The sequence below is a fragment of the Arachis hypogaea genome, chromosome 19 (genome assembly GCF_003086295.3).
Source record: "Arachis hypogaea cultivar Tifrunner chromosome 19, arahy.Tifrunner.gnm2.J5K5, whole genome shotgun sequence".
Taxonomy (NCBI): domain Eukaryota; kingdom Viridiplantae; phylum Streptophyta; class Magnoliopsida; order Fabales; family Fabaceae; genus Arachis; species Arachis hypogaea.
Genome location: NC_092054.1, coordinates 58,278,296 through 58,306,169, shown reverse-complemented (window position 1 = coordinate 58,306,169; position 27,874 = coordinate 58,278,296). Strand labels below are relative to the sequence as shown.

The 27,874-nt window shown below is 38.0% G+C and overlaps 2 non-coding genes across 2 annotated transcripts; both read left to right on the top strand.

Annotated features, from left to right (window-relative positions):
* Window positions 1–1,137: 1,137 nt before the first annotated feature.
* On the top strand, window positions 1,138–1,241 carry LOC112780422 (small nucleolar RNA R71). Its single transcript, XR_003191261.1, has one exon. It is a non-coding gene; the product is annotated as a small nucleolar RNA R71 (small nucleolar RNA).
* Window positions 1,242–13,965: 12,724 nt separating this feature from the next.
* On the top strand, window positions 13,966–14,072 carry LOC112781121 (small nucleolar RNA R71). The gene has a single exon (XR_003191915.1). It is a non-coding gene; the product is annotated as a small nucleolar RNA R71 (small nucleolar RNA).
* Window positions 14,073–27,874: the final 13,802 nt, after the last annotated feature.

The following is a 27,874-nucleotide window of genomic DNA, read 5'->3' as shown; positions in this document are numbered from 1 at the left end:
AACTTTCCAGGATCTTGTCTCTTCAGAGGTAATTTCTGCCTAGTCAAGTCATCCAGTTCTTTGGGGAGCAAGGGGGGTTCATCCTCCTAAGTCTTATTACCAAATAGCTTGGCATTTAGCTTCATGATTGCTCCAAGGTACTTAGCAACTTGTTCTTCAGTAACATCTTCATCCTCTTCAGAGGAAGAATACTCATCAGAGCTCATGAATGGCAAAAGTAAATTCAATGGAATCTCTATGGTCTCAGTGTGAGCCTCAGATTCCCATGGTTCCTCATTAGGGAACTCCTTGGAGGCCAGTGGACATCCATTGAGGTCTTCCTCAGTAGAGATCACTGCCTCTTCCTCCTCTCCAGGTTCGGCCGTGTGGGTCATGTTGAAGGCCCTGCACTCTCCTTTTGGATTCTCTTCTGTATTGCTTGGAATAGTGCTAGGAGGGAGTTCAGTAACTTTCTTACTCAGCTGACCCACCTGTGCCTCCAAATTTCTAATGGAGGACCTTGTTTCAGTCATGAAACTTTGAGTGGTTTTAATTAAATCAGAGACTACAGTTGCTAAGTCAGAGTGGCTCTACTTAGAATTCTCTGTTTGTTGCTGAGAAGATGATGGAAAAGGTTTGCCATTGCTAAACCTATTTTTCCCACCATTATTGTTGTTAAAGCCTTGTTGAGGCCTCTGTTGATCCTTCCATGAGAGGTTTGGATGATTTCTCCATGAAGAGTTATAGGTGTTTTCATAGGGTTCTCCCATGTAATTCACCTCTTCCATTGCTGGATTCTTAGGATCATAAGCTTCTTCTTCAGATGAAGCTTCTTTGGTACTGCCTGTTGCTGCTTGCATGCCAGACAGACTTTGAGAATTCATATTGACTTGCTGAGTCAATATTTTGTTCTGAGCCAATATGGCATTCATAGTATCAATCTCAAGAACTCATTTCTTCTGATTTGTCCCATTATTCACAGGATTCCTTTCAGAAGTGCACATGAATTGGTTATTTGCAACCATTTTAATGAGTTCCTGAGCTTCTGCAGGCGTCTTCTTCAGATGAAGAGATCCTCCAGCAGAGCTGTCCAATGACATCTTGGACAGTTCAGACAGACCATCATAGAAGATACTTATGATGCTCCATTCTGAAAGCAAGTCATAAGGACACCTTCTGATCAATTGCTTGTATCTTTCCCAAGCTTCATAGAGGGATTCACCTTCCTTTTGTCTGAAGGTTTGGACTTCTACTCTAAGTTTGCTCAATTTTTGAGGTGGAAAGAACTTTGCCAAGAAGGCATTGACTAGCTTTTTCCAAGAGTTCAGGCTTTCTTTAGGTTGTGAATCCAACCATGTTCTAGCTCTGTCTCTGACAGCAAAGGGAAAGAGCATAAGCTTGTAGACCTCGGGATCAACCCCATTGGTCTTGACAGTGTCACAGATTTGCAAGAATTCAGCTAAGAACTGATGAGGATCTTCCAATGGAAGTCCATGAAACTTGCAATTCTGTTGCATTAGAGAAACTAATTGAGGCTTAAGCTCAAAGTTTTTTGCTCCAATGGCAGGGATTGAGATTTTTCTCCCATAGAAGTCAGGGGTAGGTGCAGTAAAGTCACCAAGCACCTTCCTTGCATTGTTGGCATTGTTGTTGTTTTCGGCTGCCATGGCTTCTTCTTGTTTGAAAAGCTTTGTTAGGTCCTCTACAGAGAGTTGTACTTTAGCTTCTCTTAGCTTTCTCTTCAGGGTACCTTTGTTCTTGCTCCTACTCATATAAAAAGAGAGGAGAAGAAAATATGGAATCCTCTATGTCACAGTATAGAGATTCCTTGAGGTGTTATAGGAAAATAAAAATAGAAGGATGAGGTAGAGAATTGAGAATTCGAACTTATCAAGAGGGATAGAGTTCGAATTGTACATTGAGGAGGAGTGTTAGTCCATAAATAGAAGGATGTGAGAAGAGGAGAAGAATAATCGAAATTAAAGTAAAAAGATTTTTAAAAAATTAAAAGAAATTTTGAAAATTTGGTAAATGATTTTCGAAAACTAAGATTGGGAAAGAAATTAAGTGATTTTTGAAAAAGATTTTGAAATTAGAAATAAAAAAGATATGATTGAAAATTAATTTTGAAAAAGATGTGATTGAAAAGATATGATTAAGAAGATATGATTGAGAATCAAATTAAAAGGAGAAATTTTTAAAATTAAAGTTGATTACTTGACTAACAGGAAATTAAAAGATGTGATTCTAGAATTAAAACTTTTGATTCTTTCTTAATAGGCAAGTAACAACTTAAAAATTTTGAATTAAATCACTAATTGTAGCAAGGATTTTTGAAAATAGTAATAAATAAAAAAATTGAAAAGAAATTGATTTTGAAAAGATATGCTTGAAAAGATATGATTTGAAAAAAAATTTGATTTTGAAAAATTATGAAAATTTGAAAAAGATTTTAATTAAAAACAAAATCTTCCCTCTAGTGTCCTCCTAGCGTTAAACGCCCAGAATGGCATCCATTCTGGCGTTTAACGCCCAAAATGCTACCTTTTTGGGCGTTTAACGCCCAGCCAGGTACCCTGGCTGGCGTTTAAACGCTAGTTTTCCTTCTTCACTGGGCGTTTTGAACGTCCAGCTTTTTCTGTGTAATTCCTCTGCTGAATGTTCTGAATCTTCAATTCTCTGTGTTACTGACTTGAAAAGACACAATTTTAAAAATTTTTTGAATTTTTAATGATGAGAAACAATAAAAAAATGCAATAAATATCAAATAAACCATGCATGCAAGACACCAAACTTAGAAGTTTGTATACTAAGGACTTTAACAATTTGAAAATGCATGTAAGAAACAACAAAAGACACAAAATAAGAGAAATCAAAGATCAGAGCAATGAAATCATCAAGAACAACTTGAAGATCAATAAAGAACATAATATATATATTCGAAAAAACACAAGAAGAATAAAGACATGCAATTGACACCAAACTTAAAAATTAGACCCTAGACTCAAACAAGAAACATAAAATATTTTTTATTTTAAGATTTTATAAATTTTTTTTGTGATTTTTCGAAAATTATATGGAAAAGAAAATAAAGAGATTCAAAATTTTTAATAAGAATTCCAAGAATCATACAATGTTAGTCTAAAACTCCGATCCAGGAATTAGACATGGCTTACTAGCTAGCCAAGCTTTTAGTGAAAGCTTCGGTCCAAAACACTAGACATGGCCAATGGCCAGCCAAGCTTTAGCAGATCATTACTCTCAACAGCAAAATTGATAGAAATCAATAAGCTCTCGTGATGATAAGTTGAAACCTCGGTCCAAAAGTTTAGACATGGTTTCACAACCAGCCAGACTTCAGCAAATCATCATGAAACTCTAGAATTCATTCTTAAAAACTCTAAAGAACAGAATAGAAAATTTTTTGTATTTTTGAAAATTTTTTTTTTCGAAAATAAAAACTAAAAAGCTTGAACATAAAATAAAATTACCTAATCTAAGCAACAAGATGAACCATCAGTTGTCCAAACTCGAACAATCCCCAGACACGGTGCCAAAAACTTAGTGCACGAAATTATGATCATCAATGGCGCCAACAACTTGGTACGCACAATTGTAATCTCAACTCTTTATCACAACTCCGCACAACTAACCAGCAAGTGCATTGGGTCGTCCAAGTAATAAACCTTACGCGAGTAAGGGTCGATCCCAGGGAGACTGTCGGCTTAAAGCAAGCTATGGTCATCTTGTAAATCTCAGTCAGGCGGATTCAAATGGTTATGGAGGATTGATAATTAAAAGATGAATAAAATATAAAATAGGATAGAGATACTTATGTAATTCATTGGTGAGAGTTTCAGATAAGCGTATGAAGATGCTTTGTTCCTCCTGAACTTCTGCTTTCCTATTGCCTGCTTCCAATCATTCATACTCATTTCCATGGCAAGCTTTATGTTAGGCATCACCGTTGTCAATGGCTATTTCCCGTCCTCTCAGTAAAAATGGTCCAAATACGCTGTCACCACACGGCTAATCATCTGTCGGTTCTCGATCATGTTGGAATAGGATCCAGTGATCCTTTTGCGTCTGTCACTACACCCAACACTCGTGAGTTTGAAGCTCGTCACAGTTATCCCTTCCCAGATCCTACTCGGAATACCACAGACAAGGTTTAGACATTCCGGATCTCAGGAATGACCGCCAATAATTCTAGCCTATATCACGAAGGTTCTAATCTTAGATTAGAAACCCAAGAGATACACATTCAAGCTTGTTTGCATGTAGAACGGAAGTGGTTGTCAGGCACGCGTTCATAGGTGAGAATGGTGATGAGTGTCATGGATCATCGCATTTATCATCTTGAAGAACGAATGGATATCTTAGAGAAGAAGTAGGCGTGAATTGAATAGAAAAACAATAGTACTTTGCATTAATTCATGAGGAACAGCAGAGCTCCACACCTTAATCTATGGTGTGTAGAAACTCCACCGTTGAAAATACATAAGAACAAAAGGGTCTAGGCATGGCTGAATGGCCAGCCTCCCAAAGATGAAAAGGTCTATGAAAGTATGATCAAGTGTGTAAAAAGTATATGAAAGTATGAAAATACAATAGCAAAAGGTCCTATTTATAGAAAACTAGTAGCCTAGGATTACAGAAATAGGTAAATGATGCAGAATCTTTCTTCCGGGCCCACTTGGTGTGTGCTTAGGCTGAGCATTGAAGCTTTCACGTGTAGAGGCTTTTCTTGGAGTTAAGTGCCAGCTTTTGTGCCAGTTTGGGCATTTAACTCCAGCTTTTATGCCAGTTCTGGCGTTTTGACGCTAGAATTTCTATGCTGACTTGGAACGCCGGTTTGGGCCATCAAATCTTGGGCAAAGTATGAACTATTATATATTTCTGGAAAGCCCAGGATGTCGACTTTCCAAAACATTTGAGAACGCGCCAATTGGGTTTCTGTAGCTCCAGAAAATTCACTTCGTGTGCAGGGAGGTCAGAATCCAACAGCATCTGCAGTCCTTTTTCAGACTCTGAATCAGATTTTTGCTTAGGTCCCTCAATTTCAGCCAGAAAATACCTAAAATCACAAAAACTCATAGTAAAGTCTAGAAATGTAATTTTTATTTAAAAACTAATAAAAACATAGGAAAAACTAACTAAAATATACTAAAAACTTACTAAAAACAATGCCAAAAAGCGTATAAATTATCCGCTCATCAAGTCCCAATTAAACTCAACTAACTAAACAAAACATGAAATTAAACTTATTTTACCAATATGTACAAAAGAGAAAAGAGAAAGATGTTACCATGGTGGGGTGTCTCCCACCTAGCACTTTTGTTTGTTGTCCTTAAGTTGAACTTATGGGGAGCTCCTCATCAAGGTGGCTTGTGCTTGAATCCATCCTTGAACATCCACCAATGCTTGGATTTCCATTGTCCTTCATCATTCAAAGTTAGTAACTCCAAGCTTTGATGGAGTTCTTCACAAACCATGGGCTCCCAAAGTTGATCTTCTTCTTGTAATCCGGGGTCCCACACTTTGTTTTCACACCCGTCTTGAGGTTGACTCTCATTATTAGCCCATCCGGGTGGTGAACAAGGTGAATTCTCTATAAAGTGACCAACAATCCTTCTAGACCCATCTAGGTGAGCACTACTCCAACCTTTATATCTCATGTTGGATGCATCAACTATAATGAGCCTTGATTTGCAACGCCAACCACGAAACATCTTTCGTTTACACTTCATCCCACAAAGCATCCTAAGTTGGCCATCCGTTTCAAGCAAACCATATTCAAGTGGGATAATAAAGCTAATAGAAATGAGTTTCACCCACTCAAATGAAGGAGTAGATGGCAACCTAGGCAAAGACAATTCCAAGGGTCTTGCTAAAGCATATTAAATTCTCATCCTCCTTTTTCTAAGGATCTCCACCTACTCACAAGTTTTCTCAAATGTGATCCTTTGTTCAACAATATTATCTAAGCCTTTTCCTTTACTCGAGTCATAATTGGGAGGGTGAAAAAAATTTACCTCCACAACGCTTTCAAACCCAACGGGAGAAGGTTCTTCATGCTCAAAGGATTCTTCACCACTAAGACTTGATGCCTGATCTTCATCACCAAGGGGGCTCAATTCTTGCTCTATTCCATCCAATTCTTCATAAGGGATATGCCTCAGAGGTTGTGCACATTCCTCCTTAACATTAAATTCAATCATTTTAGAGGGGTTTTCTTCAATCCTAGACTCCCAAGGTGGTTCCGCATCTCCTAAGTCTTCAACCACTTCTTCCTCTTCTTCAATAATCTCTACCTCCTCCTCTTGTTGCATTTCTTGCTTTAACTCCTCTTCTTCAACTTGGAGCTTCAAGTTCACTTTCTCACTAAGCTCCTTCGTTGCTTCTCCACATTCCACAATGGAAGTGCCTTGATCGCATAGGCTTAGGCGAGATGAGACTATGTTGCCAATGGCTTCTACCATAATAGCCATTTTTACTCTTAACTCCTCAAATTTCTTTTCATCCTCCTCGTGTTGCCTTAAGGTGTGAGATTCAAGATCCCTTAATTCTAGCATAAAGGCTTCATCGGGAGGTGATGGTAGAAGAGATGGTTCATTATTTGAGAGAAAGGTATTATAGTCGGAAGGTAGTTCTTTTAGGTAGAGTTATGGTGGTTCGATATTTCCCATTCTTTCCATTCGTTGCACAACACACTCCATGGTTGCTTGAAATTGATCCAATGCCTCCTTGAAATGATCCCTTGACTCTTGTTCCTCTTGGATAGTATGATTATGATCATATGGCTCTTGGATCGAAGGATATGAGTATTCTTCCATGGGAGGTTGTGGTGGAAAGTAGAATTTATCTTGTGGTTGAAAATTTGCATGCATTGGAGGTGGTTCATCTTGGTAATAGTATGGAGGGGGTGGCTCTTGGAAATGTTGATGTTGGAATGGTGGTGGCTCTATATGTGGTTCATATGGCTCATATGGTTGTTGGTAGGATGGATATGGATTAGGGTCATATGAAGATGGTTGGTGAAGGGTGGCTTGTGAGTATGGTTGATGACTATGTTGAGGATATGGCTCATAGGTGTATGGTGGTGGTTCTTGGAAGTCACAAGGGGATTCAACATAACCATTGGATTGGTATGCATCAGAGGATGGCTCTTCTTCATAGTGCGTTGGTGGAGGTTGTTTCCATGAGGATTGATCATATGCATATGGCTCCTCCCACCTTTGATTGTCCCATCCTTGATACACATCCTCATTGAAGCTCTCATTTCCTACAACATAGTTAGAACCAAACTCATAGCCAAAGTGAGAATTCATGATAGCAAGAGAAAATGAAAATAAAATCAAATAAAAAGCAAGAAAATTAAATCCTAAAACTAGCAAAAACTAACAAAGAAGCAAAAGGTAAACCCATTTACAATATTCACATATGTACAATAACCAATAACATAACACCATTGCAACTCCCCGGCAATGGCGCCATTTTGAAGATTTGGACTTTTGTGTGGTTGGTGCACGAAATTGTGATCATCAACAATGGCGCCAAAGGACTTGGAGCTCTCAAACGTGAATCACACTTTGTCACAATTCCACACAACTAACCAGCAAGTGCACTGGGTCGTCCAAGTAATAAACCTTACGTGAGTAAGGGTCGATCCCACGGAGATTGTCGGCTTGAAGCAAGCTATGGTCATCTTGTAAATCTCAGTCAGGCGGATTCAAATGATTATGGAGTTTAAGGTGATGAAAATAAAACATAAAATAAAGATAGAGATACTTATGTAATTCATTGGTGGATTTCAGATAAGCGTATGAAGATGCTTTGTTCCCCTTGAACCTCTGCTTTCCTATTGCCTTCTTCCAATCATTCATACTCCTTTCCATGGCAAGCTTTATGTTGGGCATCACCGTTGTCAATGGCTACATCCCGTCCTCTCAATGAAAATGGTCCTGATGCTCTGTCACAACATCGGCTAATCAGCTGTCGGTTCTCGATCATGTCGGAATAGGCTCTATTGATCCTTTTGCGTCTGTCACACGCCCCAAAATCGCGAGTTTAAAGCTCATCACAGTCATCCCTTCCCAGATCCTACTCAGAATACCACAGACAAGGTTTAGACTTTCCGGATCTCAGGAATGGCTGCCATTAATTCTAGCCTATACCACTAAGGTTCCAATCTTAGATTAGAAACCCAAGAGATACACACTCAATCGAAGGTAGAACGGAAGTGGTTGTCAGGCACACGTTCATAGGTGAGAATGATGATGAGTGTCACGAATCATCACATTCATCAAGTTGAAGAACAAGTGATATCTTAGAGAAGAAGTAGGCGTGAATTGAATAGAAAAACAGTAGTAATTGCATTAATTCATGAGGAACAGCAGAGCTCCACACCTTAATCTATGGCGTGTAGAAACTCCACCATTGAGAATACATAAGAACAAAGTCCAGGCATAGCCGTGAGGCCATCCTCTAGACGTGAAAAGGCCTATCAAAAGTATGAGTAAAAGATAGATGGTGTGAAAATACAATAGCATAAGGTCCTATTTATAGAGAACTAGTAGCCTAGGGTTACAGAAATAGGTAATTAATGCAGAAATCTTCTTCTGGGCCCACTTGGTGTGTGCTTGGGCTGAGCATTGAAGCTTTCATGTGTAGAGACTTTTCTTGGAGTTAAACGCCAGTTTTTATGCCAGTTTGGGCGTTTAACTCCAGCTTTTGTGCCAGTTTCGGAGTTAAACGCCAGAATTCTTGAGCTGACTTGGAACGCCTGTTTGGGCCATCTAATCCCGGTCAAAGTATGGACTATTATATATTTCTGGAAAGCTCAGGATGTCTACTTTCCAACGCAATTGAGAGCGCGCCAATTGGGCTTCTGTAGCTCCAGAAAACCCACTTTGAGTGCAGGGAGGTCAGAATCCAACAGCATCTGCAGTCCTTTTTCAGCCTCTGAATCAGATTTTTGCTCAGGTCCCTCAATTTCAGCCAGAAAATACCTAAAATCACAGAAAAACACACAAACTCATAGTAAAGTCCAGAAATATGATTTTTAAATAAAAACTAATAAAAATATAATAAAAACTAATTAAAATATACTAAAAACATACTAAAAACAATGCCAAAAAGCGTATAAATTATCCGCTCATCACAACACCAAACTTAAATTGTTGCTTGTCCCCAAGCAACTGAAAATCAAATAGGATAAAAAGAAGAGAATGTACAATGAATTCCAAAAATATCTATGAAGATCAGTATTAATTAGATGAGCGGGGCTTTTAGCTTTTTGCTTCTGAACAGTTTTGGCATCTCATTTTATCCCTTGAAGTTCAGAATGATTGGCATCTATAGAAACTCAGAATCCAGATAGTGTTACTGACTCTCCTAGTTAAGTATGTTGATTCTTGAACACAGCTACTTTATGAGTCTTGGACGTGGCCCTAAGCACCTTGTTTTCCAGTATTACCACCGGATACATAAATGCCACAGACACATAACTAGGTGAACCTTTTTAGATTGTGACTCAGCTTTGCTAGAGTCCCCAATTAAAGGTGTCCAGGGTTCTTAAGCACACTCTTCTTTTTGCTTTGGACCTTGACTTTAACCGCTCAGTCTCAAGTTTTCACTTGACACCTTCACGCCACAAGCACATGGTTAGGGACAGCTTGGTTTAGCCGCTTAGGCCAGGATTTTATTCCTGTGGGCCCTCCTATCCACTGATGCTCAAAGCTTTGGATCCTTTTTATCACCCTTGCCTTTTGGTTTAAAGAGGTATTGGCTTTTTCTGCTTGCTTTTCTTTTTCTTTTTTTTTTTGCAAGCTTTTCACTGCTTTTTCTTGCTTCAAGAATCAATTTTATGATTTTTCAGATCATCAGATAACATTTCTCCTTTTCCTTTCATTCTTTCAAGAGCCAACAATTTTAACATTCATGAATCAACAAATTCAAAAATATGCACTGTTCACGCATTCATTCAGAAAAACAATAGCATTGCCACCACATCAAAATAATTAAACTGTTTTAAAATTTGAAATTCATGCACTTCTTTTTCTTTTTCAATTAAAAACATTTTTCATTTAAGAAAGGTGATGGATTCATTTTCATAGCTTTAAGGCATAGACACTTAGACACTAATGATCATGTAATAAAGACACAAACATAAATAAACAAAAAGCACAATTTTCGAAAAATAGAAAATAAAGAACAAGGAAATTAAAGAACGGGTCCACCTTAGTGATGGTGGCTTGTTCTTCCTCTTGAAGATCTTATGGAGTTCTTGAGCTCCTCAATGTCTCTTCCTTGCCTTTGTTGCTCCTCTCTCATGGTTCTTTGATCTTCTCTAATTTCATGGAGGAGGATGGAATGCTCTTGGTGCTCCACCCTTAGTTGTCCCATGTTGGATCTTAATTCTCCTAGGGAGGTGTTGATTTGCTCCCAATAGTTTTGTGGAGGAAGATACATCCCTTGAGGCATCTCAGGGATTTCATGATGAGGAGTTTCCTCATGCTCTTGTCCATGAGTGGGATCTCTTGTTTGCTCCATCCTTTTCTTAGTGATGGGCTTGTCCTCATCAATGAGAATGTCTCCCTCTATGTCAATTCCAACCGAATTGCAGAGGTGACAAATGAGATGAGGGAAGGCTAACCTTGCCACAGTGGAGGACTTGTCCGCCACCTTGTAGAGTTCTTGGGATATAACCTCATGAACTTCCACTTCCTCTCCAATCATGATGCTATGTATCATGATAGCCCGGTCTATAGTAGCTTCAGACCGGTTGCTAGTGGGAATAATTGAGCGTTGGATGAACTCCAACCATCCCCTAGCCACGGGCTTGAGGTCATGCCTTCTTAGTTGAACCGGCTTCCCTCTTGAATCTCTCTTCCATTGAGTGCCCTCTTCACATATGTCCATGAGGACTTGGTCCAACCTTTGATCAAAGTTGACCCTCTTGTGAATGGGTGTGCATCTCCTTTCATCGTAGGCAAGTTGAATGCCAACCTTACATTTTCCGGACTAAAATCTAAGTAATTCCCCCGAACCATTGTAAGCCAATTCTTGGGGTCCGGGTTCACACTTTGATCATGGTTCTTGGTGATCCATGCATTGGCATAGAACTCTTGAACCATTAAGATTCCGACTTGTTGAATGGGATTGGTGAGGACTTCCCAACCTCTTCTTCGGATCTCATGTCGGATCTCCGGATATTCGCCCTTTTGAGCTTAAAAGGGACATCGGGGATCACTTTCTTCTTGGCCACAACTTCATAGAAGTGGTCTTGATGCACCCTTGAGAGAAATCTCTCCATCTCCCATGACTCGGAGGTGGAAGCGTTTGCCTTCCCTTTCCTCTTTCTAGAGGTTTCTCCGGCCTTTGGTGCCATAAATGGTTATGAAAAAATAAAAAGCTTTATCTTTTACCACATCAAACTTAGAAGGTTGCTCGTCCTCGAGCAAAAGAAGAAAGAAGAGAGTAGAAGAAGAAGAAATAGAGGAGATGGAGTGGGCTTGTGTTTTGGCCAAGGGAGAGAAGTGGTGTTTGGGTTGTGTGAAAATGAAGGAGTGAAGATGGGTTTATATAGGGGTGAGAGGGGTGTGTATGGCTCGGCTATAGAGGGTGGGTTTGGGAGGGAAAGTGATTTGAATTTGAATGGTGAGGTAGGTGGGGTTTTATGAAGGATGGATGTGAGTGGTGAAGAGAATGGTGGGATTTGATAGGTGAGGGGTTTTTGGGGAAGAGGTATTGAGGTGATTGGTTAATGGGTGAAGAAGAGAGAGAGTGGTGGGGTAGGTGGGGATCCTGTGGGGTCCATAGATCCTGAGGTGTCAAGGATATCTCATCCCTGCACCAAGTGGTGTGCAAAACGCCCCTTTCTGCCAATCCTGGCGTTAAACGCCAGGCTGCTGCCCATTTCTGGCGTTTAACGCCAGCTTCATGCCCATTCCTATTCCTGGCGTTAAATGCCAGTCTGGTGCCCATTTCTGGCGTTAAACGCCCAGAATGGTGCCAGACTGGGCGTTTAACGCCCATTCTGCTACCTTTACTGGCGTTTAAACGCCAGTAACTGTCTCCTCCAGGGTGTTCTATTTTTTATTCTGTTTTTCACTTTGTTTTTGCTTTTTCAATTGCTTTTGTGACTTCACATGATCATCAACCTACAGAAAACATAAAATAACAATAGAAAATGGAAATTTAACATAGATAAGTAAAGATTGGGTTGCCTCCCAACAAGCGCTTCTTTAATGTCAATAGCTTGACAGTGGCTCTCATGGAGCCTCACAGATGTTCAGAGCAATGTTGGAACCTCCCAAAACCAAACTTAGAGTTTGAATGTGGGGGTTCAACACCAAACTTAAAGTTTGGTTGTGGCCTCCCAACACCAAACTTAGAGTTTGACTGTAGGGGCTCTATTTGACTCTGTATTGACAGAAGCTCTTCATGCTTCCTCTCTATGGTTACAGAGGGATATCCTTGAGCTGTAAACACAAGGGAGTCATCATTCACTTGAATGATCAATTCTCCTCTGTCAACATCAATCACAGCCTTTGCTGTGGCTAGGAAGGGTCTGCCAAGGATGATGGATTCATCCATACACTTCGCAGTTTCTAGGATTATGAAATCAACAGGGATGTAATGGTCTTCAACCTTTACCAAGACATCCTCTACAAGTCCATAATCCTGTTTCTTTGAATTTTCTGCCATCTCTAGTGAGATTCTTGCAGCTTGTATCTCAATGATCCCTAGCTTTTCCATTACAGAGAGAGGCATAAGGTTTATGCTTGACCCTAGGTCACACAAAGCCTTCTCAAAGGTCATGGTGCCTATGGTACAAGGGATTGAAAACTTTCCAGGGTCCTGTCTCTTTTGAGGTAATCTCTGCCTAGTCAAGTCATCCAGTTCTTTGATGAGCAATGGAGGTTCATCCTCCAAAGTCTCATTACCAAATAACTTGGCATTTAGCTTCATGATTGCTCCAAGGTACTTAGTAACTTGCTCTTCAGTAACATCTTCATCCTCTTCAGAGGAAGAATATTCATCAGAGGTCATGAATGGCAGAAGTAGATTTAATGGAATCTCTATGGTCTTAGTATGAGCCTCAGATTCCCATGGTTCCTTATTAGGGAACTCCATGGAGGTCAGTGGGTGTCCATTGAGGTCTTCCTCAGTGGGAATCACTGCCTCTTCCTCCTCTCCAAGTTCGGCCATGTGAGATATGGTTATGGCCTTGCACTCCCTTTTTGGATTCTCTTCTGTATTGCTTGGATGAGTGCTAGGAGGGAGTTCAGTAATTTTCTTACTCAGCTGACCCAATTGTGCCTCCAAATTTCTAATGGAGGACCTTGTTTCAGTCATGAAACTTTTTGAGTAGTTTTGATTAGATCAGAGACAATGGTTGTTAAGTCAGAGGGGTTTTGCTTAGAATTCTCTGTCTGTTGCTGAGAAGATGATGGAAAAGGCTTGCTATTGCTAAACCTGTTTCTTCCACCATTATTGTTGTTGAAACCTTGTTGAGGTCTCTGTTGATCCTTCCATGAGAGATTTGGATGATTTTTCCATGAAGGATTATAGGTGTTTCCATAGGATTTCTCCCATGTAATTCACCTCTTCCATTGCTTGGTTCTCAGGATCATAAGCTTCTTCTTCAGAGGAAGCTTCCTTAGTACTGCCTGTTGCTGCTTGCATTTCAGACAGACTCTGAGAAATCATATTGACTTGTTGGGTCAATATTTTATTCTGAGCCAATATGGCATTCAGAGTATCAATCTCAAGGACTCCTTTCTTCTGAGTTGTCCCATTATTCACAGGATTCCTTTCAGAAGTGTACATGAATTGGTTATTTGCAACCATTTCAATGAGTTCTTGAGCTTCTGCAGGCGTCTTCTTCAGATGAAGAGATCCTCCAGCAGAGCTATCCAATGACATCTTGGATAGTTCAGACAGACCATCATAGAAGATTCCTATGATGCTCCATTCTGAAAGCATGTCAGAAGGGCACCTTCTGATCAATTGCTTGTATCTCTCCCAAGCTTCATAGAGGGACTCACCATCCTTTTGTCTAAAGGTTTGGACTTTCACTCTAGCTTGCTCAATTTTTGAGGTGGAAAGAACTTTGCCAAGAAGGCATTGACTAACTTTTCTCAAGAGTTCAGGCTTTCCTTAGGTTGAGAATCCAACCATGTTCTAGCTCTGTCTCTTACAGTAAAAGGAAAGAGCATAAGTCTGTAGACTTCAGGGTCAACCCCATTGGTCTTAACAGTTATACAGATTTGCAAGAATTTAGCCAAGAACTGATGAGGATATTCCAATGGAAATCCATGAAACTTGTAATTCTGTTGCATTAGAGAAACTAATTGAAGCTTAAGCTCAAAGTTGTTTGCTCCAATGGCAGGGATAGAGATGCTTCTCCCATAGAAATCAGGAGTAGGTGCAGTAAAGTCACCAAGCACCTTCCTTGCATTGTTGGCATTGTTGTTATTTTCAGCTGCCATGGTTTCTTCTTCTTTGAAGAGTTCTGTTAGGCCTTCTAAAGAGAATTTTTCTTTAGCTTCTCTTAGCTTTCTCTTCAAGGTCCTTTCAGGTTCAGGATCAGCTTGAACAAGTATGCCTTTATCTTTGTTCCTGCTCATATGAAAGAGAAGAGAACAAGAAAGTAGGAAATCCTCTATGTCACAGTATAGAGATTCCTTGAGGTGTCAGAGGAAAAGAAGAATAGAAGGAGGAGGTGGAGAAGAGGGAATTCGAACTTATCAAGAGGGGAAGAATTTTCGAAAATAATTTAAAAAGATTTTGAAATAATTAAAAAGAAATTTGAAAATTTGATTGAGATTTTCGAAAACTAAGATTGGGAAAGAAATAAAGTGATTTTTGAAAAAGATTTTGAAATTAGAAAAAGATATGATTGAAAAAAATTAATTTTGAAAAAGATGTGATTGAAAAGATATGTTTGAAAAGATATGATTGAAAATCAAATTAAAAAGAGAAAGTTTTAAAACTAAAGTTGATTACTTGACTAACAAGAAATTAAAAGATATGATTCTAAAATTTAAAATTTGATCCTTTCTTAATAGGCAAGTAACAACTTGAAAATTTTTGAAGTAAATCTTGAATTGAAGCAAGGATTTTTGAAAATAGTAAAAATAAATATAAAATGGAAAGAAATTGATTTTGAAAGAGATATGATTTAAAAAAGATTTGATTTTGAAAAATTATGAAAACTTGAAAAAAATGTGAATTAAAAACAAAATCTTCCCTCTAGTGTCATCCTGGCGTTAAACGCCCAGAATGGTGCCCATTTTGGCGTTTAACGCCCAAATCCCTACCTTTTTGGGCATTAAACGCCCAGCCAGGTACCCTGGCTGGCGTTTAAATGCCAGTTTTCCTTCTTCACTGGGCGTTTTGAACGCCCAGCTTTTTCTGTTTGATTCCTCTGCTGAATGTTCTGAATCTTCAATTCTCTGTATTATTGACTTGAAAAGACATAGTTTTAAAAAATATTTTTGAATTTTTGATGATGGAAATCAATAAAAATGCAACAAAGATCAAATAAACAATGCATGCAGGACACCAAACTTAAAAATTTTCATATAGGAGACACTAACAAATTGAGAATGCATATGAGAAACAACAAAACACACTAAACAAGAGAATTTAAAGATCAGAGCACTGAAATCATCAAGAACAACTTGAAGATCAATGAAGAACATATTGCATGTATTCAAAAAATGCAAGAAGAATAAAAACATGCAATTGACACTAAACTTAAAAATTGATACTAGACTCAAACAAGAAAGATAAATTTTTTTTTTTATTTTTATGGTTTTATAATTTTTTTTTGTGATTTTCGAAACTTATATGAAAAAGAAAATAAAGAGAATCAAAACTTTTAATAAGAATTCCAGGAATCATGCAATGTTAGTCTAAAGCTTCAGTCTAAAAAGGATTAGACATGTTTGGCCAAGCTTCAGCAGGACATTAGACTCAATAACTAAATTGATGAGAATCAATCAGCTTTTGTGATGGTGGGAACATCACCTTGAAACTCTAGAATTCATTCTTAAAAATTCTGAAGAAAAGATACCTAATCTAAGCAACAAGATGAACCGTCAGTTGTCCAAACTCAAACAATCCCCGGCAACGGCGCCAAAAACTTGATGTTGTTGCCAGACCAAACTTGGCACGGTTGTTACCGGAAACAAATGTGAAATTGTTGTTCGTTTATTCGTTCCTTCCCCGGCAACGGCACCAAAAACTTGGTGCACGAAATTGTGATCATCAACAATGGCACCAAAGGACTTGGAGCTCTCAAACGTGAATCACACTTTGTCACAATTCCGCACAACTAACCAGCAAGTGCACTAGGTCGTCCAAGTAATAAACCTTACGTGAGTAAGGGTCGATCCCACGGAGATTGTCAGCTTGAAGCAAGCTATGGTCATCTTGTAAATCTCAGTCAGGCGGATTCAAATGATTATGGAGTTTAAGGTGATGAAAATAAAACATAAAATAAAGATAGAGATACTTATGTAATTCATTGGTGGATTTCAGATAAGCGTATGAAGATGCTTTGTTCCCCTTGAACCTCTGCTTTCCTATTGCCTTCTTCCAATCATTCATACTCCTTTCCATGGCAAGTTTTATGTTGGGCATCACCGTTGTCAATGGCTACATCCTATCCTCTCAGTGAAAATGGTCCTGATGCTCTGTCATAACATCGGCTAATCAACTGTCGGTTCTCGATCATGTCGGAATAGGATCCATTGATCCTTTTGCGTCTGCCACACGCCCCACAATCGCGAGTTTGAAGCTCATCACAGTCATCCCTTCCCAGATCCTACTCAGAATACTACAGACAAGGTTTAGACTTTTCGGATCTCAGGAATGGCTGCCATTAATTCTAGCCTATACCACTAAGGTTCCAATCTTAGATTAGAAACCCAAGAGATACACACTCAATCGAAGGTAGAATAGAGGTGGTTGTCAGGCACACGTTCATAGGTGAGAATGATGATGAGTGTCACGGATCATCACATTCATCAAGTTGAAGAACAAGTGATATCTTAGAGAAGAAGTAGGCGTGAATTGAATAGAAAAATAGTAATGATTGCATTAATTCATGAGGAACAGCAGAGCTCCACACCTTAATCTATGGTGTGTAGAAACTCCACCGTTGAGAATACATAAGAACAAGGTCCAGGCATGGCCGTGAGGCCAGCCCCCAGACATGAAAAGGCCTATCAAAAGTATGAGTAAAAGATAGATGGTGTGAAAATACAATAGCATAAGGTCCTATTTATAGAGAACTAGTAGCCTAGGGTTACAAAAATAGGTAATTAATGCAGAAATCTTCTTCTGGGCCCACTTGGTGTGTGCTTGGGCTGAGCATTGAAGCTTTCATGTGTAGAGACTTTTCTTGGAGTTAAACGCCAGTTTTTGTGCCAGTTTGGGCGTTTAACTCCAGCTTTTGTGCCAGTTTCGGAGTTAAACGCCAGAATTCTTGAGCTAACTTGGAATGCCTGTTTGGGCCATCAAATCTCGGGCAAAGTATGGACTATTATATATTGATGGAAAGCCCAGAATTTCTACTTTTGAACGCAATTGAGAGCGCACCAATTAGGTTTCTGTAGCTCCAGAAAATCCACTTTGAGTGCAGGGAGATCAGAATCCAACAGCATCTGCAGTCCTTTTTCAGCCTCTGAATCAGATTTTTGCTCAGGTCCTTCAATTTCAGCCAGAAAATACCTGAAATCACAGAAAAATACACAAACTCATAGTAAAGTCCATAAATATGATTTTTAAATAAAAACTAATAAAAATATAATAAAAACTAATTAAAATATACTAAAAACATACTAAAAACAATGCCAAAAAGTGTATAAATTATCCGCTCATCAGTGGTCTAGAATTCCACTAATGAATTCTCGTTGTAAAGTATAGTTTCTAAACCAAACAATAGTCCTTTCATACAAAAATTTGTTTGTCACAAGTAACAAGCCCCTAAATTTTATAAACTGAAGTATTTAAACCTCGGGTCGTTCTCCCTAGGAATTGCAATAAAGTGCCTTGTTATTGGTTATGGAGTATGTTTTGGGGTTTTTGATATGATGGACAAGAAATATAAATGGGAAAGGAAATACACTAACAAAAAAGTCTTGGTAAGGTTAGGTGGTCAAGGATCTCTATCCTAATCACTAACCACAACATGAGAATTGGCGAGGATCAACCCCATTAAGTCATCCTCTAAGTAATAAAGGAAAGTCAAATGAGCTATATCAACCCAAGTCCATAAGTCCTAGTTCTCTACCAAATCAATTAGTGAGATCTAGAGTTAATGGCTCCCAATCGTCAATAACTTGGACATTAGTAACTCAAGAGTTCCTAAGTTACCTTCCCAAGCCAATAACATAAAATTCTACTCTAAAATCCAACCAAGCATTTTATGAAACACTTGGAAGGAATAAAAAGAAAGCATAGTAAATGACAAGAAATAGTAAAATCTACCAACTACAAATTGCAAGAAAAGTAAGAACACATCCCAAATCAACAATAAAAAGAACATCAAACATTAAATTTCATTAAATGTAAATCAAATCCTACATGAGTTCATCATCACAAAAGAAACATAAAAGGGAAATTAACATGAAAACTAAGAGAATCAAGTAGTAGGAACAAGAAATCATAAAAGAAATAAGATGAAAACATGTTATTGAGCCTAGATCTAGAAGAGATTAAACTAACCTAATTCTAGAGAGAAGAGGGAGATTCTCTCTCTAGAAACTAACCTACATGATGCTAATGCTACAAACAATTGCTTCCCCTTTGCTTGGACCTCAATTCTGCATGAAATACACTTAGAAACAAGTTGTATTTGGGCCTGGGCAGCTCAGAAATCGCCCCCAGCATTTTGCCTTTAAGTGGGCCATGTGAGAGTATCGGCGCGTGCGCGCCATGTGCGCGTGCGCGTCGATTGGAAAATTCTTCATCCGCGCGGACGCGGCATGTACGCGTGCGCATCTCTAGGCGAAACCACTTTTGCACGTGCGTGCCTTGTACGCGTGCGCGTCCATTGATGCATTCCCAATCCTTGTTTCTTCATGCATTCTCCCCTTTCTATGCTTTTCTACTCATTTCTTCCATCTAATACTTGCCTTATGAACCTGAAATCACTCAACAAACACGTCAAGGCATCGAATGGAATTAAAGTGAATCAAAATCACTAATTTAGGGCCTAAAAAGCATGTTTTTACACTTAAGCACAATTCAAGGGAGAATTACAAAACCATGCTATTTCATTGAATAAATGTGGGAAAAGGTGATAAAATCCCCCAAATTAAGCACAAGATAAATCACAAAATCGGGGTTTATCAAATCTCCCCACACTTAAACTAAGCATGTCCTCATGCTAAAATCAAGAAAGAAGCAAAGGGACATCAACATTTATTCAATGCAAACTAACTACATGCAACCTATCTATATGCAATCTATCTACATGAATGCATCCACTTAGTCAAAATAAATCAATTTCCAAGAATACATATACAAACACAAGGGCTAAGGAAATAGCAATCACTCAACCCACAATTGAATTGAATTATTAAAAATATTTTACAAACTTGCAAGAAAAGAGATGATCATGGGTGGAAACATGTAATTGAGCAATCGAACCCTCACCGGATGTGTATCTGCTCTAGTCACTCAAGTGTATGGAGTTGATTCACTTAATTCTCCCCTAATCATGTTTTCCAAGATTTGTTTTTCATCTAACAATCAACAATTATTTCATGCATGTATACAAATATCATGAGGACTTCCCTTAGGTTGTAATAGGGTTAGGGTCAAGGTAGGATACATATTTGGTCAAGTGAGCTTGAAATTTGAATCTTTGATAAGCTTAAACTTCCCACCTAACCTATGACATCCTATACAATTCTAAACAAACCTAAATACCCATTCTTCACTTTTTCACACACTCATGCATTCTCTTTTTGATCACCACCCATATGCATTGACTTTTATTGAACCTTGCTTTGGGGCATTTTTGTCCTCTTTTTATTGTAATTCTTTTTCTTTTTCTTTTTCTATGGGCATTTTTGTCACCTTTTTATTGTAATTCTTTTTCTTTCTTTTTCTTTTTCTTTTTCTATATATATATATATTGTATATCTATTTTTTTCTTTTATTATTCTATATATATATTTTTTTCAAACTAAAATATGTACAAGAATATCAATGCATATGGTTTACATATGATTAAAACATGAGTATGCACCCAGCACCCAAGATTTTTCAACAAAAATATAAACACACCTTTATCTCTACCCAATGTACCCAACTTTCCCAAAATCAAGTAATGAACACTCTCACTAGCCTAAGCTAATCAAAGATCTGAATTAAGGACATTTATTATTTTTCACTTAGGCTTGTAATGTGCTACAATTAAGAACAAATGGGTTATGCATAGGCTCAAAATTGGCTAACAATGGAAGATAAAAGGTAGGCTATTTGGGTAAGTGAGCTATTTGAATAATGGCCTCAATCATATAAATGCATGTATACACAAAATAATGGACATATAGAATTAAACAAATCAAAGATTACAATCATAGGAAAAGAATAATGCACACAAGAATGAAAGTAAGTGGTTATATATGATGTAACCACACAATTAGGCTCAAATCTCACATGCTTGTGTTCTTAGCTCAAAAATCATGTTCCACAAAGTATATAATTCAAGCAAGTTCTAAATTTTTTTTTTTCAATTGGGGTGTCCTATAGATAAAATCCTTGGAAGATATCATGATTTTGACTAAGCTTAATATATACATATGCAAAATGAGATAGTGCAACTAAAAATCCTAAAATAAAATGCAAGAGTGTTGGGATTAGAAACTTGTTACCCAAAAATGCCGAGTGGTCGGACGACCTCCCCACACTTCAAAGTTTGCACCATCCTCGGTGCATCCAAAGATGAGCAAAGGGGGTACGGAGACTTTCCTAGTTGCTACCTTCAGTTGGTAGGTCAACCGATGCTGCGTGTTCTTCTCCCGCTTCCGTTTTTGCTTATGATGACTCATCCTGAACATAGAAAACAGGAGATAACAAGACAAGTAAATGCACAAGCAAGGAAGCATGGATTATTGGAATGAGGTAAATCACTAGAATTGAGTGAGTGAATTAGTGTGACATTAATGAAAAATAAGTGTGTGGGTCCTAACTTGTATGCGGTTTAGAACTCACACCCTAGTATTTAGAAACCATGTCACAATTATACAAAAGAAGACACACATTTCACTCATTCTAGTGTGCTTGAAATACTTCAAAAGACTTGTAGGTTAAGTCAACCACACAAGTAGTGAAGAGGCATGAAAGCATTCAAGCAATTAATCAAGCAATTGTGAAATTGGATAATGCATGGACATTGATTGATGTGTAGGTGGACTTAGTGAACAAAATAGTATATGAAACTCACACAACAATCAATGATACATATTGAAGTTGTTGCAACACCTAAGTGACATAGAGGTGAAACACATGGATGCTATGGAACTTAGGAAAAAGAAGATAGAAGTGGAAATCAATCACATAGCAAGCATGGCCCACAAAGCTTTTCAAAGCTCAAAAATATGTCACTAGGTAAGCTTTGATCCAATTTCACAATTCTATAATCTCAATGCATGAAATAAGTGATGTGAATAAGGGTAAACCATAAACAAGCATCACCTAAAAAAAATGCAATAATAATATACAATTGCCTAACAGTAGATGATGAATGCATGGTGGCCAAAACATGCAATTCAAAAGAGTTAAGAAGCTTAAAGGCAATGTAACATTCACTTGGTGCTCACAAATGTTAAACATGAAGACTCAAAACCAAGTGACAAAATATAACCTCAACAATTAAACCCAACAATAAAAATTAAAAATAATGATGTTAAAATAACATCTCATCAATAATCAGCAGCAAGAAACAGTAAACAAGATTAGCAATCCAACACTTATAATGGAAAACAAAAATTAAACTAACTAAAAGAAATGGTGTTACATGATGCTTGGTAGTGTTGGATGATGTTTGCAGGGTGGAAAGAAAAGAAGAGAAAAGAGAAGAGGCAAAGAGATGGAAAGAGGAGAAGAAAAGAAGGTGGGTGAAACAGGGCAATCCACGCGTGCGCGTCATGTGCGCGTAAGCGTGGATTGATGAAAATGGAAGTGACGCGTATGCGTGCAGTGCGTGTACACGTGCATGGCAAGGCAGAGAGTCGACGCGTACGCGCAAGGTACGCGTTCGCGTGCCTGGGGCACAAAGTTGGCACACTTCAGGCACAACTCTCGGGTGAATGTATGGGAGGTGGAAAAATTCAATCCACGCGTACGCGTACATGGCGCGTCTGCGTGGATTGCTGAAATTGCTTGATTCACGCGTACGCATGGAGTGTGCGTGCGCGTGGAGTGCGCGTGCGCGTGGGTAGTACTCTGTTTTTCAAAATTTTTCTATGTTTTTGTACTAAACCAAGCATTCCAAACCTCCAAACAACTACCAAAACATCATAAAACCTTATTTAACCTACTAGACTCCCAATTAAACTCAATTAACCAAACAAAACATGAAATTAAACTTATTTTACCAATATGTACAAAAGGGAAAAGGGAAAGATGTTACCATGGTGGGGTGTCTCCCACCTTGCACTTTTGTTTATTGTCCTTAAGTTGGACTTATGGGGAGCTCCTCATCAAGGTGGCTTGTGCTTGAATCCATCCTTGAACATCCAGCAATGCTTGGATTTCCATTGTGCTTCATCATTCAAAGTTAGTAACTCCAAGCTTCGATGGAGTTCTTCACAAACAATGGTCTCCCAAAGTTGATCTTGTTCTTGTAATCCGGGGTCCCACACTTTGTTTTCACACCCGTCTTGAGGTTGACTCTCATTATTAGCCCATCCGGGTGGTGAACAAGGTGAATTCTCTATAAAGTGACCAACAATCCTTCTAGACCCATCTAGGTGAGCACTACTCCAACCTTTATATCTCATGTTGGATGCATCAACCATAATGAGCCTTGATTTGCAACGCCAACCACGAAACATCTTTCTTTTACACTTCATCCCACAAAGCATCCTAAGTTGGCCATCCGTTTCAAGCAAATCATATTCAAGTGGGATAATAAAGCTAATAGAAATTAGTTTCACCCACTCAAATGAAGGAGTAGATGGCAACCTAGGCAAAGACAATTCCAAGGGTCTTGCTAAAGCATATTCAATTCCCATCCTCCTTTTTCTAAGGATCTCCACCTCCTCACAAGTTTTCTTAAATGTGATCCTTTTTTCAACAATATTGTCTAAGCCTTTTCCCTTACTCAAGTCATAATTAGGAGGGTGAGAAAAATTTACCTCCACAACGCTTTCAAACCCAACGGGAAAAGGTTCTTCATGCTCAAAGGATTCTTCACCACTAAGACTTGATGCCTGATCTTCATCACCAAGGGGGCTCAATTCTTACTCTATCCCATCCAATTCTTCATAAGGGATATGCCTCAGAGGTTGTGCACATTCCTCCTTAGCATCAAATTCAATCATTTTGGAGGGGTTTTCTTCAATCCTAGACTCCTAAGGTGGTTCCGCATCTCCTAAGTCTTCAACCACTTCTTCCTCTTCTTCAATAATCTCTACCTCCTCTTCTTGTTGCATTTCTTGTTTTAACTCATCTTCTTCACCTTGGAGCTTCAAGTTTACTCCCTCATTAAGCTCCTTCGTTGCTTCTCCACATTCCACAATGGAAGTGCCTTGATCGCATAGGCTTAGGCGGGATGAGACTATGTTGCCAATGGCTTCTTGATGAGCGGATAATTTATACGCTTTTTGGCATTATTTTTAGTATGTTTTTAGTAGAATCTAGTTACTTTTAGGGATGTTTTCATTAGTTTTTATGTTAAATTCACATTTCTGGACTTTACTATGAGTTTGTGTGTTTTTCTATGATTTCAGGTATTTTCTGGCTGAAATTGAGGGACTTGAGCAAAAATCAGATTCAGAGGTTGAAGAAGGACTGCTGATGCTGTTGGATTCTGACCTCCCTGCACTCAAAGTGGATTTTCTGGAGCTACAGAACTCAAAATGGCGCGCTTCCAATACTTTGGCCGACTTTAGACGACGTAAAAGGGTGTTGAACGCCAGTTCTACGCTGCTGTCTGGAGTTAAACGCCAGAAACAAGTCACAAACCAGAGTTGAACGCCAGAAATACGTTACAACCTGGCGTTCAACTCCAGAAAGAGCCTCTGCACGTGTAACATTCAAGCTCAGCCCAAGCACACACCAAGTGGGCCCCGGAAGTGGATTTATGCATCAATTACTTACTTCTGTAAACCCTAGTAACTAGTTTAGTATAAATAGGACTGTTTACTATTGTATTAGACATCTTTGGACGCCTAGTTCTTAGATCATTGGGGCTGGCCATTCGGCCATGCCTGGACCTTTCACTTATGTATTTTCAACGGTAGAGTTTCTACACTCCATAGATTAAGGTGTGGAGCTCTGCTGTTCCTCAAAGATTAATGCAAAGTACTACTGTTTTTCTATTCAATTCAACTTATTCCGCTTCTAGGATATTCATTCGCACTTCAACCTGAATGTGATGAACGTGACAATCATCATCATTCCTTATGAACGCGTGCCTGACAACCACTTCCGTTCTACCTTAGATTGAATGAGTATCTCTTAAATCTCTTAATCAGAATCTTCGTGGTGTAAGCTAGATTGATGGTGGCATTCATGAGAATCCGGAAAGTCTAAACCTTGTCTGTGGTATTCCGAGTAGGATTTAGGGATTGAATGACTGTGACAAGCTTCAAACTCGCGAGTACTGGGCGTAGTGACAGACGCAAAAGGAGGGTGAATCCTATTCCAGTATGATCGAGAACCTCAGATGATTAGCCATGCTGTGACAGAGCATTTGAACCATTTTCACAAGAGGATAGGATACGGCCATTGGCAAGGGTGACGCCTCCAGACGATTAGCCATGCAGTGACAGCGCATCAGACCATTTTCCAGAGAGGATCAAAAGTAGCCATTGACAGCGGTGATGTCCTTACATAAAGCCAGCCATAGAAAGGAGTAAGACTGAATGGATGAAGACAGCAGGAAAGCAGAGGTTTAGAGGGACGAAAGCATCTCCATGCATTTATCTGAAATTCTCATCAAGGATTTACATAAGTATTTCTATCCCTATTTTATTATTAATATTCGAAAACTCCATAACCATTCTATATCCTCCTGACTGAGATTTACAAGATGACTATAGCTTGCTTCATACCAACAATCTCCATGGGATCGACCCTTACTCGCGTAAGGTTTATTACTTGGACGACCCAGTGCACTTGCTGGTTAGTTGTGCGAAGTTGTGATAAAAAGTTGAGATTACAATTGAGCGTACCATGTTGATGGTGTCATTGATGATCACAATTTCATGCACCAAGTTTTTGGCGCCGTTGCCGGGGATTGTTCGAGTTTGGACAACTGACGGTTCATCTTGTTACTCAGATTAGGTAATTTTCTTTTTGTTTTATTTTCAAAAATTTTTCAAAAATCTTTCAAAAATTTCTCCTTTGTTTTCGAAAAAAATTTTAAAATAAAAATGTTTTCAGAAATATATTTTTCTTCAGAATTTTTAAGAATGAATTCTAGTGTTTCATGAAGCATGTTGAAGCCTGGCTGGCTGTAAAGCCATGTCTAATTCTTCTGGGTAGGGAATGTCAGGCGTGTCATGTCTGAGTTACATACTAAAGCTTGGCTGGCTATTAAGCCATGCCTGACCCTTTGATTGGAGCTTTAGTTTAAAGAGCATAAGATTCCTGGAATTCATATTAAAAATTTTGGAATCCTTATTTTTCTTTTTCAAAATGATTTTTGAAAAAAAAAATTAAAAGAAAATACAAAAAAAAAATCATAAAATCATAAAAATCAAAAAAATATTTCATGTTTCTTGTCAAGTCTTGAGTCAAGTTGAAAGTTTGGTGTCAATTGCATACTCATCTTGCATTTTTCGAAAAATTCATGCATTCATAGTGTTCTTCATGATCTTCAAGTTGTTCTTGGTAAGTCTTCTTGTTTGATCTTGGTGTTTTCATGTTTTGTGTCTTTTCTTGTTTTTCATATGCATTCTTGCATTCATAGTGTCTATACATGAAAAATTCTTAAGTTTGGTGTCTTGCATGTTTTCTTTGCATTAAAAATTTTTCAAAAAAAAGTCTTGATGTTCATCATGACATTCAAAGTGTTCTTGGTGTTCATATTGACAGTCATGATGTTCTTGCATTCATCACATACTTTGATTCATAACTTTCATGCATTGCATCATTTTTCATGTTTTTCCCTCTCATCATTAAAAATTCAAAAATCAAAAAAAATATCTTTCCCTTTTTCTCTCTTAAAATTTCGAAAATTAGATTTGACTTTTTCAAAAATTTTTAAAATCTAGTTGTTTTTATAAGTCAAATCAAATTTTCAATTTAAAAATCTCATCTTTTTCAAAATCTTTTTCAAAAATCAAATCTTTTTCATCTTTCTTATTTATTTTCGAAAATTATAAAAAAATATTTTTCAAAAACCTTTTTCTTATCTTTATCACATAATTTTCGAAAATAACATCATCAATTAATGTTTTGATTCAAAAATTTCAAGTTTGTTACTTACTTGTTAAGAAAGGTTCAAACTTTAAGTTCTAGAATCATATCTTGTGATTTCTTGTGAATCAAGTCATTAATTGTGATTTTAAAAATCAAATCTTTTTCAAAACTAATTTCAATCATATCTTTTCAAAAATATCTTTTCATCTTATCTTTTTCAAAAATTTGATTTTAAAATATTTTTCTAACTTCTTATCTTCTTATCTTTTCAAAATTGCTTTTCAAAATCTGTTTCAACTAACTAACTAACTTTTTGTTTGTTTCTTATCTTTTTCAAAACTACCTAACTAACTCTCTCTCTCTCTAATTTTTGAAAATATCTTCCCTCTTTTTCAAAATTTCTTTTTAATTAACTAATTAATTTAATTTTTTATTTTAATTTTATTCCTAATTTTCGAAAATTACTAACCTTTTTCAAAAACTATTTTTGAAAATCACTAACTCTTTTTCAAAAATAATTTTTGAAAATTCTTCTCTCTCATCTCCTTCTATTTTATTTATTCATTTACTAACACTTCTCTTCATCTCAAATTACCGCTCCTATCCTCACCCTTGTGTTTGGATTATCCATTCTTCTTCACTCTTATTCCCCTTCTTCTTCTACTAACAACAAGGGAATCTCTATACTGTGGTAAAAAGGATCCCTATTATTATTATTTTTCTGTTTCCTCTTTTTCATATGAGCAGGAGCAAGGACAAGAATATTCTTGTTGAAGCAGATCCAGAACCTGAAAGGACTCTGAAGAGGAAACTAAGAGAAGCTAAATTACAACAAGCCAGCAAGCACCTTTCAGAAATATTCGAACAAGAAGAGGACATGGCAGCCGAAAATAATAATAATGCAAGGAGGATGCTTGGTGACTTTACTGCACCTAATTCCAATTTACATGGAAGAAGCATCTCTATTCCTGCCATTGGAGCAAACAACGTTGAGCTGAAACGTCAATTAGTTTCTCTGATGCAGCAGAACTGCAAGTTTCATGGACTTCCATCTGAAGATCCTTTTCAGTTCTTAACTGAATTCTTGCAAATCTGTGATACTGTTAAGACTAATGGAGTAGATCCTGAAATCTACAGGCTCATGCTTTTCCCTTTTGCTGTAAGAGACAGAGCTAGAGTGTGGTTGGAGTCTCAACCCAGAGATAGCCTAAACTCTTGGGAGAAGCTGGTCACGGCTTTCTTAGCTAAGTTCTTTCCTCCTCAAAAGCTGAGC